We start from the raw sequence: 16,437 nt of genomic DNA on the forward strand, positions 1-16,437 counted from the left end.
CACGACCTTTTCATGGCCACACCCAACTTGCTCCCCTGCCCGTCATTGTTCTTTTTCAGACCTGGGGCCCCAAGTTGCTGGGAGACAGCTGCTGCCCTTGCCTCCCCATCTCTCAATTTGTTAAAGTCCTGGAGGCTGGGCTCTTGCTCCTTGGTTCCGACCAGTCCCCTTCTTCATGCCACAATCTCCCTCAGAACACCAACCCTTTCCTGCTCCTGGGCTGGTGGCTGGGAGCTCAGGAGCCCTGTGGTCTTGTCTGTCTCAGGCTTGACTTTCTCCTGAGACCCGATGGAACTGCTACCTGAGGACAAAAGTCTCTGACCCAAGGCAGAATGTTAACGGAGGAAAGAATCAGGGCTTTGAGGTTCCACAAATGTGGGTTCAAATTCTGCCCTGTCACTCAGTTGGATTCAGGCGGTTCCTTGGTTCTCTGAGCCTCACTTTCCTCATTTTTAAATTATACCTTGCGAAGTTGTTCTGAAGCTCAAACAAGATAATGAAGGTGAAGCCACAAAAAAAAAAAAAAAAAAAAAAAAAAAAAGAAAAAGTCCTTTAAGAAATGGCAGCTCTTGTCAGAGCTGAGTTCTCTGGACTACAGAAAACTGACTCCAGCACTCCCCAGCAGCCGAGCCTCTATGCCATCTCTCCACAAGCCAACTGTTTCCAGAGTGAAGCTGCACCCTGGCCTGCACGTCTCCCCCAGGCAATATGGCTGGTGTGTGTGACCATGCTTAAATCAGCAACCTCTTCACCTTGCACCTCTCCATTTCATGCAACTCGACTCAATCAGCTGGGTCTATTTGCACAGTTTCTGTTTTGTCTAAATAAGCGGACCATCCCACCCTCAACTTCACGACACATAATGTCTCAAACCTTGGCCATGAATCATGACTTGTTCCTGAGAACATAACTTGCTCTCTCAAAGGTCAGAGTTCATTCTCTGAATTGCTCAGCCTGGTTCATACCTCTCTGTATCATGTCACTCTGCAGACTGGCTTTTAAAATCTCTCCCATTGTCATGACTGATTTCACTCTAACTCCTTGTTTGCTCTGCCTGTCCTCATGCCCACTCCCTCTGCCTTGTTATACTTTCTTGCTTGAGCAATTTCATGCACTTCAACAAACTCCAGCCATGTCTATATGCTGGTAACTTCCAAATCACTGGTTAGGCCCTTCCTAACTCCATGCTCATGTTTCTAGTTGCCTCTCACATGTGTCTAGAGGGCCTTCACACCGTACCTCCAGCAGCATCCCATTCCCTCCTTTCTCTTGAGTTCTCTAACTCAGTGAATGGAACCACCACCCACCCACCCACGCTCAAAACAGAAACTTCATTTACCGCTGACCTGGTCTTTAACTATTGCCCCAATCCCATTCCGTCTGTCTCTATTTTTACTTGTTTCCCATCATTTCACGATGCTTGGTTCAAACTCAGCCAAACTGGTCTCCCTTCTGGCTGCCCTCTCGCTGGGGCCAGAGATATCCTTTTAAAATGGGGAACTCACATTGTCACCTTGCCTAAATGTCCCTGGGAAGGGTTTTTTTGCCAAATCATCAGTGAGGCATTCCATGCCCCTCACAATTGGGCTCCAATTTGTCCTTTCATGCTCACCCCTTGCTGAAAGTCCCTTGGACCCAGGCTGAGTGGTATGCAGCCTCTGTTTAGCTTGCAATTTCAGTTCATTAACCGATCATTTTCATTCACAGGCTCTCTCCTCTGCCAAATAACCCAGTTCTGCTTGAATTGTTTAGTATATGTAGGTGATTCAATCACAGAAAATTTTTTCTCGTGGATATTTTTAGTCATCAAATGACATAAACACTCTATACAATAATCACAGAGTTTGTAAAAATCTTGGAGGAAACCTGTAACTATCTGATGGCGTCTCAGAAATATTTGAAAGAATTATGGCATAATGACATTACCAGAGTAAGTCTCACAACTTTTTCCAGTTAGCATTGAACTTGTATTTATCCAAGCTAAGAGAAGGAAATGGCATAGATAACTCACAGCATTAAAGGCAGAAATACCCATATTTTGTTGTATAGTACATTATATGACTTTTTTCAATCTTGCAGAGTGACTTTTCTAAGGAAGCTTTCATTAGGTTGATAAAAACTAATTACTAATCCCAGACATCAGCAGTTAATGCTAAACTGGGGAGTCACCCAAAAGCATGGGCATTTTAGGCACCAGGCTGCCTGGGAGACCACGTTTGCTACAGATAATATGAATTTACAATTATAATTTGGACTGAGAGTATGTTTTTCTGTCTTCACTTGGCTGTTGATTTGCTTATGTTTTATGCAACCATGTCTTCTGTCTTAGCTAAAAACTGTCATTAATGCTACAACCTGCTGCCTGATAGACACTCTGTACTGCTAGGCATACAGAAAGCTGATTATTTTTCGTTTCTTCATCATTATGTATGGGTCAGATGTAAAGCAAATTCATACACCAGAGGCTACAAAATACAGTCATTGTGGAAATGAGAGGTCATTCTATTTTTACTCACTTTCACTTTAATTGCAAATTGTTAGTGCAGGAATTTCCACAAAAGGGTTATGCAAGCATGCCCAAATTGCTTGAAATATTTTCCACTTCTCTGACTTCCCATGGGAAAAGCCACTAGGTTGCATTTGTGGCATCTCAGTTGGTTCGAGCAGCCTAATTGGGATTTAGAAGCTTTAAACTGCTTGGGTTTACAGATGGACATCCATGGACATCCAGGAACTCTTGTCTCCGCTCCCTCAGAATCTGGAAATGTGTGAATTACTCATGTAAAATACAGTCTGGATGATGGCAGCTAACATTCAACTTTTATTTATTTGTTCAATATCCCATTTGTACATTTATTTATTAAAATAATTTTTTAAAAATTTGAACTCTTAGCCAGGAATTTCATCAGGAAGCAAGGTGTACTGTGCTCTTTAAAAAAAAAAAAAAAAAAAAAAAAAAAGAGGAGCTCTTGTATGTGAGAAATACACTCTTGGGCTCAGGTAACTATCCTGCCTCTTGGGCACAAGCGCCTCATCACCCTGCCCCATCTGTGAGAGCCACCTAATTGCAAACACAGGCCCTTCACAATGCAGTGTACTAATGCAAAACAATTAATTAAGGCCCAGAGGAAGAGAGCTGTTTAAGGAATATACTCGACTCAAGAAGTCAAACTCTTGCTGCAATCTTGCTTTAATTTCCTCTAGTGGTCTTCCTTACACACCCCCCTCCTTGCACCCACACAAATTTCATTTGTCCTAGTTTACCATTTCTGTTATCTAACTTTCAAAGTAATTTAAACTAGACAGGGAAAAAAGCCAGCATAGGCAATTCTTTGTCTCTCAAACTTTAGAGTGCGTCTAAGTCACTGGAGGATCTTGTTGGAGTGCAGACTCGCATTCAGTGGGTCTGTGACAGAGACTGGGAAGCTCCATTTCTAGAGTATTCTGATACTCCTGATTGTGGGCCACAATTTGAAAAGGAAGGGTCTAAACAATAGATACCCTCCCTGATGTGAATTTGGACTTCATTTTTTTTCAGAATCCCTATGTAGATGTCACCATCTTACTTGCCTGGTGACTGATATAATTGGCATTCTACAGATATATCTTGCCTGCTTCACCTCTTCTCAAATCCATTTTTCTTCTTGGCCTTGCTATTCCCTCTGGAATCCTTGAGGAAATATATCAGTGTCTAGGACTTTGATATATCACATAGGAATGTGTTCAAGGCTGAGCACGGTGGCTCATGCCTGTAATCCCAGAACTTAGGGAGGCTGGGGCAGGAGGATCACTTGAGACCAAGGATTCAGGACCAATCTGGGCAACACAGCAAGACCTTGTCTCTACAAAAATATAAAAGTTAGTCAGGTTTGGTGGCACACCTGTAGTTGCAGCTACTGGAGAGACTAAGGCAGGAGGATTACTACAGCCCATAAGTTGAAAGTTGCAGTGAGCTATGATTGCATCACTGCACTGCAGCCTGGGTGAGACCCTTTATTTTAGAGATAGGTCTGGCTCTGTCTCCCAGGCTGGAGTGCAGTGCCCTGATCTCTGCTCATTGCAGCCTTGACCTCCCAGGTTCAAGCAATCTGCCCACCTTGGCCTCCCAAAGTGCTGATATTACAGGCATGAGTCACCCCAACTTGCCAATAATTTTTTTTTTTGAGACGGAGTCTCCCTCTGTTGCCTAGGCTGGAGTTCAGTGGCATGATCTTGGCTCACTGCAACCTCCACCTCCCGGGTTCAAGCAATTCCCATGCCTCAGCCTCCTAAGTAGCTGGGATTACAGGCATGTGCCACCATGCCTGGCAAATTTTTTGTGTTGTAGTAGACAGGGTTTCGCCATGTTGCCCAGGCTGGTCTCAAACTCCTGAGCTCAGGCAATTCACCCACCTCAGCCTCGCAAAGTGCTAGGACTACAGGCGTGAGCCACCACACCCAGCAATTTTTTTTTTAAGGGCCATGTTTGAAACACAGACCCTTCTGACAATTTTTAAAACAATATGACACATCTATTCTTTCCATTTTAACTGAACCATTGTGTGGCAGGACAGTGTTTGGAAAAATGCACTGGGCAGGGAGGAACTTATGGATCTGAAGCTGATGTGCCTCAGTTTCCTTCCCAGTAAATGACAAGGCAGAAGTTATTTAAGTGTGGATATGAATCCTCCAGTGATTTATATGCACATTAAAGTTCGAGAGGTAAACAAAGAATTGCTCACTTTGATAAGATAGAATTTGGTTATCTCTAAAACCCCTTCTGGCAGGGTGCGGTGGCTCACGCCTGTAATCCCAACACTTTGGGAGGCCAAGGCAGGAGGATCACTTGGGCCCTGGAGTTCAAGACCTGCCTGGACAACACAGCGAGAGCTTGTCTCAAAAAAATTTTCTAAAAAAAATTGTTAAGCCCCTTCCTACTCTAATCTTTTGAAATTCTGAGTTGGTCATTTATTCATCTGGATGGATTCCTATGGGCTTGAGCCAATATATGTTCCTTTAGGAAGACAGTTCTGTTTATGTTGAACCCTGCTGAACACATCAGGTTCCACTCCCACCACTATGCTCCCAAGAGCAGATTGCTTAGCCCACAAGAATGGCGAGGTGGCATTACATCTTCATCAGTTCAAACCCGTCTGTCTTACAGCTGGACTCTGAATGTCTGGACCTGGGCTGTTTGGGGAATAGAAGGCAGCCAGTAAGTCTTGTGTCTGGTTGCCAAGATTATAGGGCTTGGCTGGACTAGGCAAAACTTTACCTAAAGCACCTGAAATCAGCCCAACCCAAGACAGGAAGTAGAAATTAAATCTAAGAAGTGAAGCCAGAGATGAGAGCTGGAGGACTGAACTATGGTGGAACCACAGTCAAGAAAACAAGATGTGTGGGCCAGATGCAGTGGGTCACACCTGTAATCCCATCACTTTGGGAGGTCAAGGTAGGTGGATCGTTTGAAGCCAGGAGTTCATGACCAGCCTGGCCAATATGGTGAAACCATGTCTCTACTGAAAATATAAAAATTAGCTGGGCATGGTGGTGGGCTCCTGTAATCCCAGCTACTCAGGGGACTGAAGCAAATGAATCACTTGAACCCAGGAGGCGGAGCCTGCAGTGGGCTGAGATCGCGCCACTGCACTCCAGCCTGGGCGACAGAGCAAGACTGTCTCAAAAAAAAAAAAAAAGAAAAGAAAAGAAAAGAAAAAAAGAAAAAAAAGAAAAAGGAAAAGAAAACAAGATATGAAGAGAGACCATGCTCTTGGGAGCACCTATGCGTATCTGCACAGTTTTGAATAGGATGTCAAGAAGCTCAGGAATTCCCTAAGCCCCACGCAGACCCCTAAAGTTGATGGAAGTCAAGCCTGGAACTTCTGCTAGAGAAGAATGAAGGTTTTCTGCAGCTAAAAGACCTTCCCCTCTTTCCCCTCTCTTACCCCTGCCCCCATCCCTGACACCTAACATTGGGGCACACAGGATCAGTCCATCAATACCCATTTTGAGATGGAAAACAGAAAACACCCAGGAGGCAGGGCACAGTATGTTTTGTGCCTTTGTCAACAATGGTCTTTGTCATGGGATTATGGAAAACAAGAAAGGATTGGCTGATGTGACCACTCTTGAAGCCTGGAAAAATAGGCAGGTGCTTTAGAAATTGCCAGCTGATGAAAGAGTGCACAGAATTACCTTCCACCCAGCCCCTTTGGCCCCTGGGGGCCTCTAACGATCCTTGAAGGAGATGTTGATAGCAAGGGCTGATTCTGAGCTTGAGAAGTCTTTTTTTCTTTTCTTTTCTTTCTTTTCTTTCTTCCTTCCTTCCCTCCTTCCTTCCTTCCTTCCCTCCTTCCTTCCCTCCTTCCTTCCTTCCTTCCTTCCTTCCTTCCTTCCTTCCTTCCTTCCTTCCTTCCTTCCTTCCTTTCTTTCTCTCTTTCTTCTTTCTTTCTTGATCCCTTTCTTGTTCTTTCTGCTTCAAAATAGAGTGTAGATCTGATATATAAGCAGAGGTTGGTGGGAGAGAGAGATTAGGTTCTCAAGAATAAAAATAAACATTCACCTGTCAAATGTTGATTCTAGTTTAATTTCCTGACAGCTTTTTCCCATAAATAAGGGCTCCCAAGTTTCAATATCCTTTCAATATTTCAATATCCTTTGCAATTTCTAAAAAAGAAATTTCACTGATGTAAGTTGTCGTAGCATGACAGAAGAGAACAGGAAAATCTGGTGATATCTCCCAATCTACTCACCTTTAATACTGTTTTTCTTTCCATTGCTTTCACTGGGCAATCTCCCTTCTTAAAGTGACAGATTCATGGGGATCCATCCAGCATTTGAAACAGGATTCTTAACCTCTTTGTAGGGTAGAAGTCATCTTTGCTGGGCTCCACCTGTTCAGATCATGATTGACTTCTCAATATGTTGAGAGACAGAACATTTGATAAGTAGCATGTTGATGCATTAAAAAATATGATCATTGATTACCAACTATATAGAAAAAATGTGTTGTAGTAGACATCAATTTTGACTTAACATCACCAGAATACATGTAATTATGGGGCAGGAATGGCATGTTCATATTTCATCTGATTAACTTGTGAAAAAAACAACCATTCTGCAGCAGCCTTCACCTTCAGTTAGTTCAAAATGAGAGAGAAACAAGTTGAAGCCAGAATATAGATTATTAGGAAATGTACAGAGGTGAAGACCCTGCAGTTGAGAGGAATATGGATGTTAAATTAATCCAGGCATCATCCGATAACAGTTATACAGAGAGAGTCTGTGCATGCAAAGCAGTGGAGTTCTATAAGCCTATTTCTATAAATTTTGTTCGATAATTACTGCTCTTATTTGTAATCTCTTGTACAAATAAGTTATATGATTCACATCATTCTTTTTTTTTTTTTTGAGACAGAGTCTCCCTCTGTTGCCAGGCTGGAGAGCAGTGACACAATCTCAGCTCACTGCAATCACCGCCTCCCAAGTTCAAGCGATTCTCCTGCCTCAGCCTCGCACATAACTGGGACTACAGGCGCGCATCACCATGCCTGGCAAATATTTTGTATTTTTTAGTAGAGACGGGGTTTCACTGTGTTGACCAAGATGGTCTCGATCTCCTGACCTCGTGGTCCACCCACCTTGGCCTCCCAAAGTGCTAGGATTACAGGCATGAGCCACCGCTCCCGGCCAATTCACACCATTCTTAAGCAAATAAATTTAATTGTGTACAAAAAAAGAAGGGATGGTTTGCTTTAAGATATGACTTATCTCAGTTACCTGTGGATGAGGAAGAAATCACAAAGGTCCAAAATCTCAAACTCAAGGTCCAGCATCTCAACTCCCACAGCAGTAAGCAAACAGCACACACAAAATGCCATCAAATTAATGTCACCCCACTAATTGTTCTCTTTAGCAATAAAAGATAAGACATAATATAGATAGGAATTGAAGTGAATCTATTTGGAGGGTTTTTTTGACAAGCTTGTTGCTACTTAACTGTGTGGGCTTAGACAGGCACTTTGCATGTCTAGATCCTATTTCCTCATTTGTAAAATAAGAGGATTATATTTACAAGACTTAGCATTTATTGCACATTTTAACAGTGTCAAGCACTGTGCCTGGCATTGTAATGTATTACCTTTAATCCTTAAAACAACTGTCTGAAGTAGATATTATCTCCACATTACAGAAGAGAAAGTTGAGGCCCAAAGAAGTGAATTAACATGCCAGAAGAGACATAAGAAACCAATGATGCATCTGCAATTGGAATCTTGCTCTTTGGGGATCCAAGATATGATCCTTGCCCTTCAGGTGCTTGTAAGCATTTGGGAGGACTGCTGTAATAACGCACGTCAAACTGAGTGGCTTTTACAACAGCAATTGATTGTCTCTAAGTCCTGGAAGCCAAGATTAAGGTGTTGGCAGGGTTGGGTACTTCTGAGGCCATGAGGGAGAATCTGTTGAGTGCTCCTCTTCTATCTTCTAGTGATTTGCTGGTAATCTTTGATGTTCCTTGGCTTGTGGCAGCATAACTCCAGTCTTTACATGGCATTCTTCCTGTGTTCATGTCTGTGTCCAGGTTCTCATTTTTATGATACTAGTCATATTGGATTAGGGACCTGCCCTGCTCCAGTATAATGTCATCTTAACTAATTTCATCTGCAACTGTGTTATTTCCAAATAAGATCACATTCTGAGGTACTGGGCATTAGGACTTCAACATATGAAGGTTTTGGGGGAGAGGAGGGGGGTACACAATTCAATCCATAATAATGCTTATAAACTTGTTAAGGCTTCGAGATTAAAGTGCACAAAGAGTTAACTAATAGACTAAGCAACAGTTCCACATGAACTATATGTCAGAGGGCATGAATGTTTGCTTCAGGAGGTAATCAGTGCTTGTTCTTTAGAAGCCCGAGATAATACATTTGACTGAGATGATTGGAGAATGCCCCATAGTATGATGGGATTTGAACCAAGTATCACACAGAGATGAAGAAGGGGTGTTCTGCGTATGCAAGGCAGCTACATTTGTTAGAGTTATGAGATACGTAAAGAAGTGGGGATGTAGTCCCTGCCATCAAGGAGCTCACAGTCTAGCTCAACAGACAGAAATCAAACTTAAGAAAAGTGAACTTTCAAGGCAAAGGCTTGAAACATGACTAAGCCACGTGCATGTGGGTGACCATACCTTAAGGTGAACCACAGTGGCCACGTGAGTGACAGAGGCCAAGGTGAGCCCCAGTGCTTTCTGTGATGTTCAAGGTGAACAGTGATGTGGCCTGGAGTTTTCAAAGCGTGGCCTTTCGATAGGAGAAGAGCAGGGAGAGGGGTTTCCAGGTAAAGAAGATGCTGTACACAAAGGGAGTAAAACTCTAGGCTTAACTGAAAGCCACTGGATGTGGTCATCGGGTGGAAGCACCAGGTCCTTGTGGGGAAATGCTCCAGGGTTAAGAGTGGAAAAGCTGCCTGGCTGCCTCCATTTTTCCAGAATCCTCTTCCTAAGCTGCTGTCCTAGGAAGGCATTCACCAAAGTATGTAGTCAAAACTTATGGTCTGTAGGACATTGTAGGGTGTTCCTCAATTAAAAAGAAAAAGGTTACAGGCTTAATAAGTGCAGGAAATAATAGATTAATCAACAATACAATTTCATTCAGGTCCAGGTCCTGGTGCAACTCAGATGGCGTACTCAAAGTGAGTAATTTTAGGACAGTTTAGTTAGTGACTGTGCAGGGTTTGAAGAAACCACAAAGGAGAGTACAGTGGCATCGGACTGGTACCAGCCAGGAGCTGTTAACCACCCAAATGGCTGAGAGGCGAGGGAGAGAAAGGTCACCTCAGAGAGATGCCCAGCAGGACCTGTGTGCTTGACTTGAGGGGCACAGGCAGCCCACGATGACTGGACAGGGTAGGGCTGGAAAATAACGTGCCCGCCTCACTCTCCTCCCTCCCTCTGACCTCCCATTGCCACTTGATGGCCAAACGCCCCTGCCTTTGGGCCAGTTGAGACCCAAAGGCAGGAGGACCCATGGATAGAGAGCACCATGGCAGCCTCCAGGGCACAGAACAGGGTGGGGACGATGCACAGTGGGTGTGGAGGGATGAACGGAAGGCTCAGCACAGTCAAAGTTCCTTCACAGGAGGACTTCTTAGCACAAACCATCCAAAAAGAGGCAATGGAAGGCAGTATTCCTAAACTAGTTTTAGCATGAAACTCCTTTTTTGAAGGAGGACCAGTGATCAAAGGAAACCACTTTGGGAAGCTTTGATCTGTGGGATGAAATCCAAGCCTCTCATATCAGGCAAGCTTCTTTCAGATGAAAGTGTCAGAAACCAATCTCCAACTAGCTGAAACAGAAAGAGAATGTGTTGGTTTACAGGTAACTGACAAGCCCAGGAGAGGAGCACTGATTCCGGCACGAGTGGAAGCGGGAGCTCCGGCGACGATCAGAACTGTCTCCCTCCAGCTTTGTACACTGTCCGCCTCAGCGACGTGTCGTCCTTCATGCTAGCTCTCACCACAAGCTGGGCAATACCATTGTGACTGCCCCACACCCACATCCTCTGGCTCAGGAACCCCAGTGAGGAAGGCCCCTCCCTCTCCCACATCTACACACAGATCCCATGGCGATTCTGAGTGCTCCTGCTTGGCTGAAGGCTTCATGTCAAAACAGTAACTGCCATTAGTTATGCTCAACCCTCTGGAGGTGGGGAGAGTGACTGACCCGGTTTTCACAGACCCACCAGGACCGTGTGACGTTAGAAAGGACTACTCAAAAGAAACAGAAAAAAAGGGTCATGAGAAAACACACAGACTTTAGTGGAAACTAAAACTATAGCTACCGTGATCTACCATATTACTTTGCAGTACATTCATGATTTCGCCCCCCACTCAGTTTGGCCACAGACTGTAAATTCCAGTACCCGCCGCTCTAATGGAAGACCTCCCTGCTCCATCCAGCTGGGCTGATCTGCTTACTATTCCTTGAATACACCGTAAATATCCATATTTGTTCCTTAGGCCCTCTTTTGATTTGAATTCTGCCTTACTCAAATCAAGTCTCGAGGCTTCAACAGGCTAGGCACTGTGGCTCATGCCTGTAATCCCAGCACTTTGGGAGGCCAAGGCAGGAGGATCATTAGAGGCCAGGAGTTTGAGATTAACCTGGGCAACATAGTGAGACTACGTATCTACGAAAAATTTTAAAAATTAGCCAGACATGTTGGTATGACCTGTAGTCCGAGCTACTTGGGAGGCTGAGGTGGGACGATCCCTTGAGCACAAGAGTTTTGAGGTTACAATGAGCTATTATATGATTGTGCCACTGCACTCCAGCCTAGGTGACAGAGTGAGACTCTCTCTAAAAAATAAAATAAAATAAAATAAAGTAAGACTGCAACAGAATCTGTCCACTGAGTGTACATTCTTCTACTCCAAACTGCAGTTCTTGTTTTCCCTCCTTGTAACTCCTATTGCATAAAAACTTCTGCACTATTCATTTGATATTTATTACAATCACCTTCTTTTGTTGCTCTGTGTGTGTGTGTGTGTGTGTGTGTGTGTGTGTGTCCGTCCTGTATCTCTACGGACATAACAAGATTGTAGCCTCCTTGAACTCCACAACATCATCTTTATACTCTTTGTATCTTTCTTGCTTGGCACATTGTACATGCTTATCTGATGTGCTTGGTTGTATTTCAAAATTTCGAGGCTAGCCTCCCACCTTTTCCTGCTTGCCTGCATATTTGTCTATTCTTTATGTCCTCTGCTGACTGGTAGAGTGGCTTTGAAAAGCGTTCTTACCTTGGGTGGGTCCCAGTTTCCCATAAAGTGAGTGAGCAGTGCTGATACTGTGGAAAAGAACAGCCCATTCATTCACTGATTCATTCATTTACTCACACATTCAGCACCTGCCGAGCACCTTCTATGAACAACACACTATGTTAGTGCTGTGAAGCAAAAAAAGATGAAAAACAGATGCGTCCTAAGGATATTCAAAACCCTGTATGAAATATAAAATAAGAATAAAATTTTTAAAAGACAAGGTAGAATATGATGTGTCAAGATACTTTACCAACCTCCAGTACAATGGAATTTGAGAACATCCAACAGAACTACATGTAAGTTAACCTCCTGACCCAGCACTGCCACTTCTAAGAATTTACCGTGAAAAGAGGCCTCCAAATATATGAAACAACATACGTACAAGAGTTTTCATTGTAATAATTTTGTAATAGAAAAATTAGGAAACAACCTAAATATCTATCCTTAGAAGACTGGTAGAGTAAATCATGAAACATGATTAATTATTATGTAATAATTATAAATTATTTTAAATGTTAATTATATAATTATATTAATCATAAATTATTATAATTTATTCTACATGATGGAATACTATGCAACCCTAAAAAATACTGAGGAAAACTGTTATGGGTTAAGTGGATTAATTTCCAATGTAAATAGTTGAGAGAAAACAGAAGCAAGGTACAAAAGTGCATATAATGTGCTACCTAGGAAGTATTTGTGTTAAAAATGTGAATCTAATCCTGAGTAAATGATCAGGTGAATCAGAATATGGTATATTCTACAAGACAACTGTTGTGGCTTCTAAAATATAAAAGACACAAAAATAAAAATAAAATAAAAGAGAATGTCATTTTAAAAATTAAAATTAAGGGTATATTCTAAATAAAAGAGACAGAACAACTAAATTCAAAGCATGAAACTTGATTGGCTCCTATGTTAAAAAAATAATAAAATTAAAAGGCAGATCGAATACAATTAAGAAAAATTAAATATGGGCCACTATTAAATCTTATTAAATTGATCTTAATTTTCTTGTGTAATAACATTGTTGAGGTTGTGTCATAGCAAAATGAAACATGAAGACAGATGACAGGTAGAGATACAAATAGGTAGGCAAGCAGAGATAACGTTAGTGTGTCAAATTATCAATAATTGGTGAATTTAGGTGAGGAGTATACAGATGTTCGTTTTCTTTCTTTCTTTCTTTCTTTCTTTCTTTCTTTCTTTCTTTCTTTCTTTCTTTTCTCCTTTCTTTTCTCCTTTCTTTCTCTCTCTTTTTTTTTTTCAAGATCTCGCTCTGTCACCCAGGCTGGAGTGCGGTGGTGTGGTCATAGCTCTCTGCAGTCTCGACCTACCAGGCTCAAGCAATCCTCCCATCTCAGCCTCCCGAGTAGCTGGGACTACAGGCATGTACCAACACACCCAGCTAGTTTTTGTATTTTTAGTAGAGACAGCATTTTGTCATGTTGTCCAGGCTGCTTACTTTTTGTGGGGTGTGAAAGCATTAAAAATAAATAATTGGGGAAGAAAAACATATAAAAAATTGTATTCATTAGTCAGAACACTTTCAGTTCCAAGTAGAAACCAAACTCAAATAGGCTTAAGCAAAAAAGAGAAAGTATTAGGTGGTCAGATGATGTCATATTTCTCTTTCTGTCAGGTGGCTTTCTTCTAACAGGCTCATTGCTGCCCGGTGTCAAGATAATAAGCAGCTCACATCCTACCAGTTAGAAACCTCCATAGAAAGAACACTTCTTGTCCAATCTTTCCAGCAAATGTCCCAGGCTGTCCCTTTTTGACAAACTTCAGGCTTGTTCTTGAACCAAGTCTGGTCCCAGGAAGATCCTGAGTTCTGACTGGCCAGGACTAAATGTCTTGCCAGTGTCTGCATATAGTCACCACAATCATGTAACTCCACCCCTAAGGTGAGGGAGGGACGGCTCTGCAAAAGAAAATCCAGATGCTATTGCCAAAAGAAAGGCCAATGGGTGCATGCCAGACAAAAGGAATGGTTCTCCATTGCAAAGAACATCGAAAAATTGAACACAAAACGTTAAAGCTAATCAAGCACTTATAAGCATCCAATCATATTAACCCATGAGAGAAAACACACGAGCCACTCAAAAACCCTGGTCATTTATTTCATGACTTTAGTATGGCAGAAGAAAATTGTCACTCTTCCTTTACAACTCTTAAACAACTTCAATACGAGGGGCAAGCTGAAAAGGAAATAACTACATTGGATCTGACCTTATTTCTCTCAAATAGTAGTTGGAAGAAGCTGTTCACTGCATCTGTACCTGAAGCCAGAAAGACTTCTTTTGATACAGACTTTGACAAATGAATGAAATACAAATCTCAATCTGATTGCTACTTTTGGGATCTGTACTATGGTCAGGAGACCACTGAGGGCAGCCTCAGTTCAACTGAAATGTTTTGTTACTGGTTGGGTGGATTGTTATTTTAAACAGTATATTGTTGTTTTCAGACACGTTTCTTTTCTTTTTTTTTTTTTTTTTTTTTTTTTTGAGACGGAGTCTCGCTCTGTCGCCCAGGCTGGAGTGCAGTGGCCGGATCTCCGCTCACTGCAAGCTCCGCCTCCCGGGTTTACGCCACTCTCCTGCCTCAGCCTCCTGAGTAGCTGGGACTACAGGCACCCGCCACCACGCCTGGCTAGTTTTTTATATTTTTTAGTAGAGACGGGGTTTCACCGTGTGAGCCAGGATGGTCTCGATCTCCTGACCTCATGATCCACCCGTCTCGGCCTCCCAAAGTGCTGGGATTACAGGCTTGAGCCACTGCGCCCGGCCTTCAGACACGTTTCTTAATGGTTCCATTTTTCCCTCTCAACATTGAGAAATAGCCTTTTTTATTCTATCCATGTGTAAATCATTACTTTCATGTTTAGTGTTTTATCATATTGAATATTTATTGAGTCTACTATGAATCATGGAGTTTGTAAATACTGTCACAAGAAAATAAATTCATAAACTACCGTTATCATAAAGATTCCTGGAGCCTTCTGCCATGTCGAGACCCTATCTCATTAGTCACTTAGGAAAGTTATATATGAGATTTACAGTCCTTGCAAGTGGAGCTTTAGAGGTTTTCATATGTGATTGAAGTGCCCATCCATTATTACTGTTACCCAGTAAGTGCACAGATGGTGCTGCGAGCTGAGCAGCAAGGTGGGTGGGGACTCGAAGGCACTCCCTGGTGCTTACAGAGGCCAGTGCAACAGAGTAGAAGGCGATGCAGCCAAATTCCATGTCTGACACCCTCAATCAGCAGGTACTGCTGTTCCAGGGACAAGTTAGACAATGCAGTTTCTACAAGGTTTCCAAATGGCCTGTGTCCCAAGGAGCACTGTGACCACAGCCCCCACAATTGATCACACGCTTTGGGTGAAGTGCTTCTAAGGTCGGCTGTAGTCAAGGCGAGTCATCTACACAGGGTGCTTTATTTATTTATTTATTTATTTATTTATTTATTTATTTATCGATATTGAGACGGAGTCTCGCTCTATCGCCCAGGCTGGAGTGCAGTGGCACAATCTCAGCTCACTGCAAGCTCTGCCTCCCGGGTTCACGCCATTCTCCCATCTCAACCTCCCGAGTAGCTGGGACTACAGGCACCCGCCACCACACCTGGCTAATTTTTTGTATTTTTGGTAGAGACGGGGTTTCACCGTGTTAACCAGGATGGTCTCGATCTCCTGACCTTGTGATCCACCCACCTTGGCCTCCCAAAGTGCTGGAATTACAGGTGTGAGCCACCCGCCCAGCCGGGCCCTTCTGTTAATAGATCTTTCCTACAGGGCCTTGGGCTTCACATCTGTGGAGCTGTTTCCTTCCTGAGAAATGTGGGCTTGGATGGAGCCTGCATTTGTGCCTAGATCTTGGCTAAGGAAATCCCAGCCTCTACTTCCTGTGCATTTTATCCTTCATAACCCATAGCTCTCTGAGACAAGCTGTGCATTTCTCTTACTTTCAGATTGCTACTGCCGTTCAGTATGTCAATCTAAACTTTAAAGTATATCTTATTTAAAGGTTCTGGAGATGTTTTCCATTTAAAGAAAGCAAGGGGCAAATCTTAGAAAAGTGTGAGTAGGCTGGGCACAGTGGCTCACGCCTGTAATCCCAGCACTTTGGGAGGCTGAGGCAGGTGGACCACGAGGTCAGGAGTTTGAGACCAGCCTGACCAACATGGTGAAACCCTGTCTCTACCAAAAATACAAAAATTAGCCGGGCGTGGTGGTGTGTGCCTGTAATCCCAGCTACTCAGTAGGCTAAGGCAGGAGAATCTCTTGAACCCAGGAGGCAGAGATTGCCATGGTCTGAGATCGTGCTATTGCACTCCAGCCTGTGCAACAAGAACAAAACTGTCTCAAAAAAAAGAAAAAGAAAGAAAGAAAGAAAGAAAGAAAGAAAGAAAGAAAGAAAGAAAGAAAGAAAGAAAGAAAGAAAGAAAGAAAGAAATGAAATGTGTGAGTAATTACTCCATACTGATTTATTCTATAAACTTGCATCTTATTACACTGAAATTTAAATATCGGAGGCTTGGGTGAGTTGGTCCACAACTGTAATCCCAGTGCTTTGGGAAGCTGAGGTAGGAAGATTGCTTGAGCCCAGGAATTTGAGACAAGC

At 42.9% G+C, this 16,437-nt stretch overlaps 1 long non-coding RNA gene across 2 annotated transcripts in view; it reads right to left on the reverse strand.

The window, feature by feature from the left end:
- Nucleotides 1-2,269: 2,269 nt before the first annotated feature.
- The window catches only part of LOC139359114 (uncharacterized), a 49,654-nt gene continuing 35,486 nt past the window's right edge, over nt 2,270-16,437 (reverse strand). For both annotated transcript variants that reach the window (XR_011614825.1, XR_011614826.1), the window contains exons 3-5: nt 6,732-6,872; nt 6,542-6,645; nt 2,270-2,758 (exon numbers count right to left, since the gene is read on the reverse strand). This is a non-coding gene — a long non-coding RNA (uncharacterized lncRNA). The remainder of the gene's footprint in view (nt 2,759-6,541; nt 6,646-6,731; nt 6,873-16,437) is intronic.

The sequence above is a fragment of the Macaca nemestrina genome, chromosome 16 (assembly GCF_043159975.1).
Source record: "Macaca nemestrina isolate mMacNem1 chromosome 16, mMacNem.hap1, whole genome shotgun sequence".
Classification (NCBI taxonomy): Eukaryota; Metazoa; Chordata; class Mammalia; order Primates; family Cercopithecidae; genus Macaca; species Macaca nemestrina.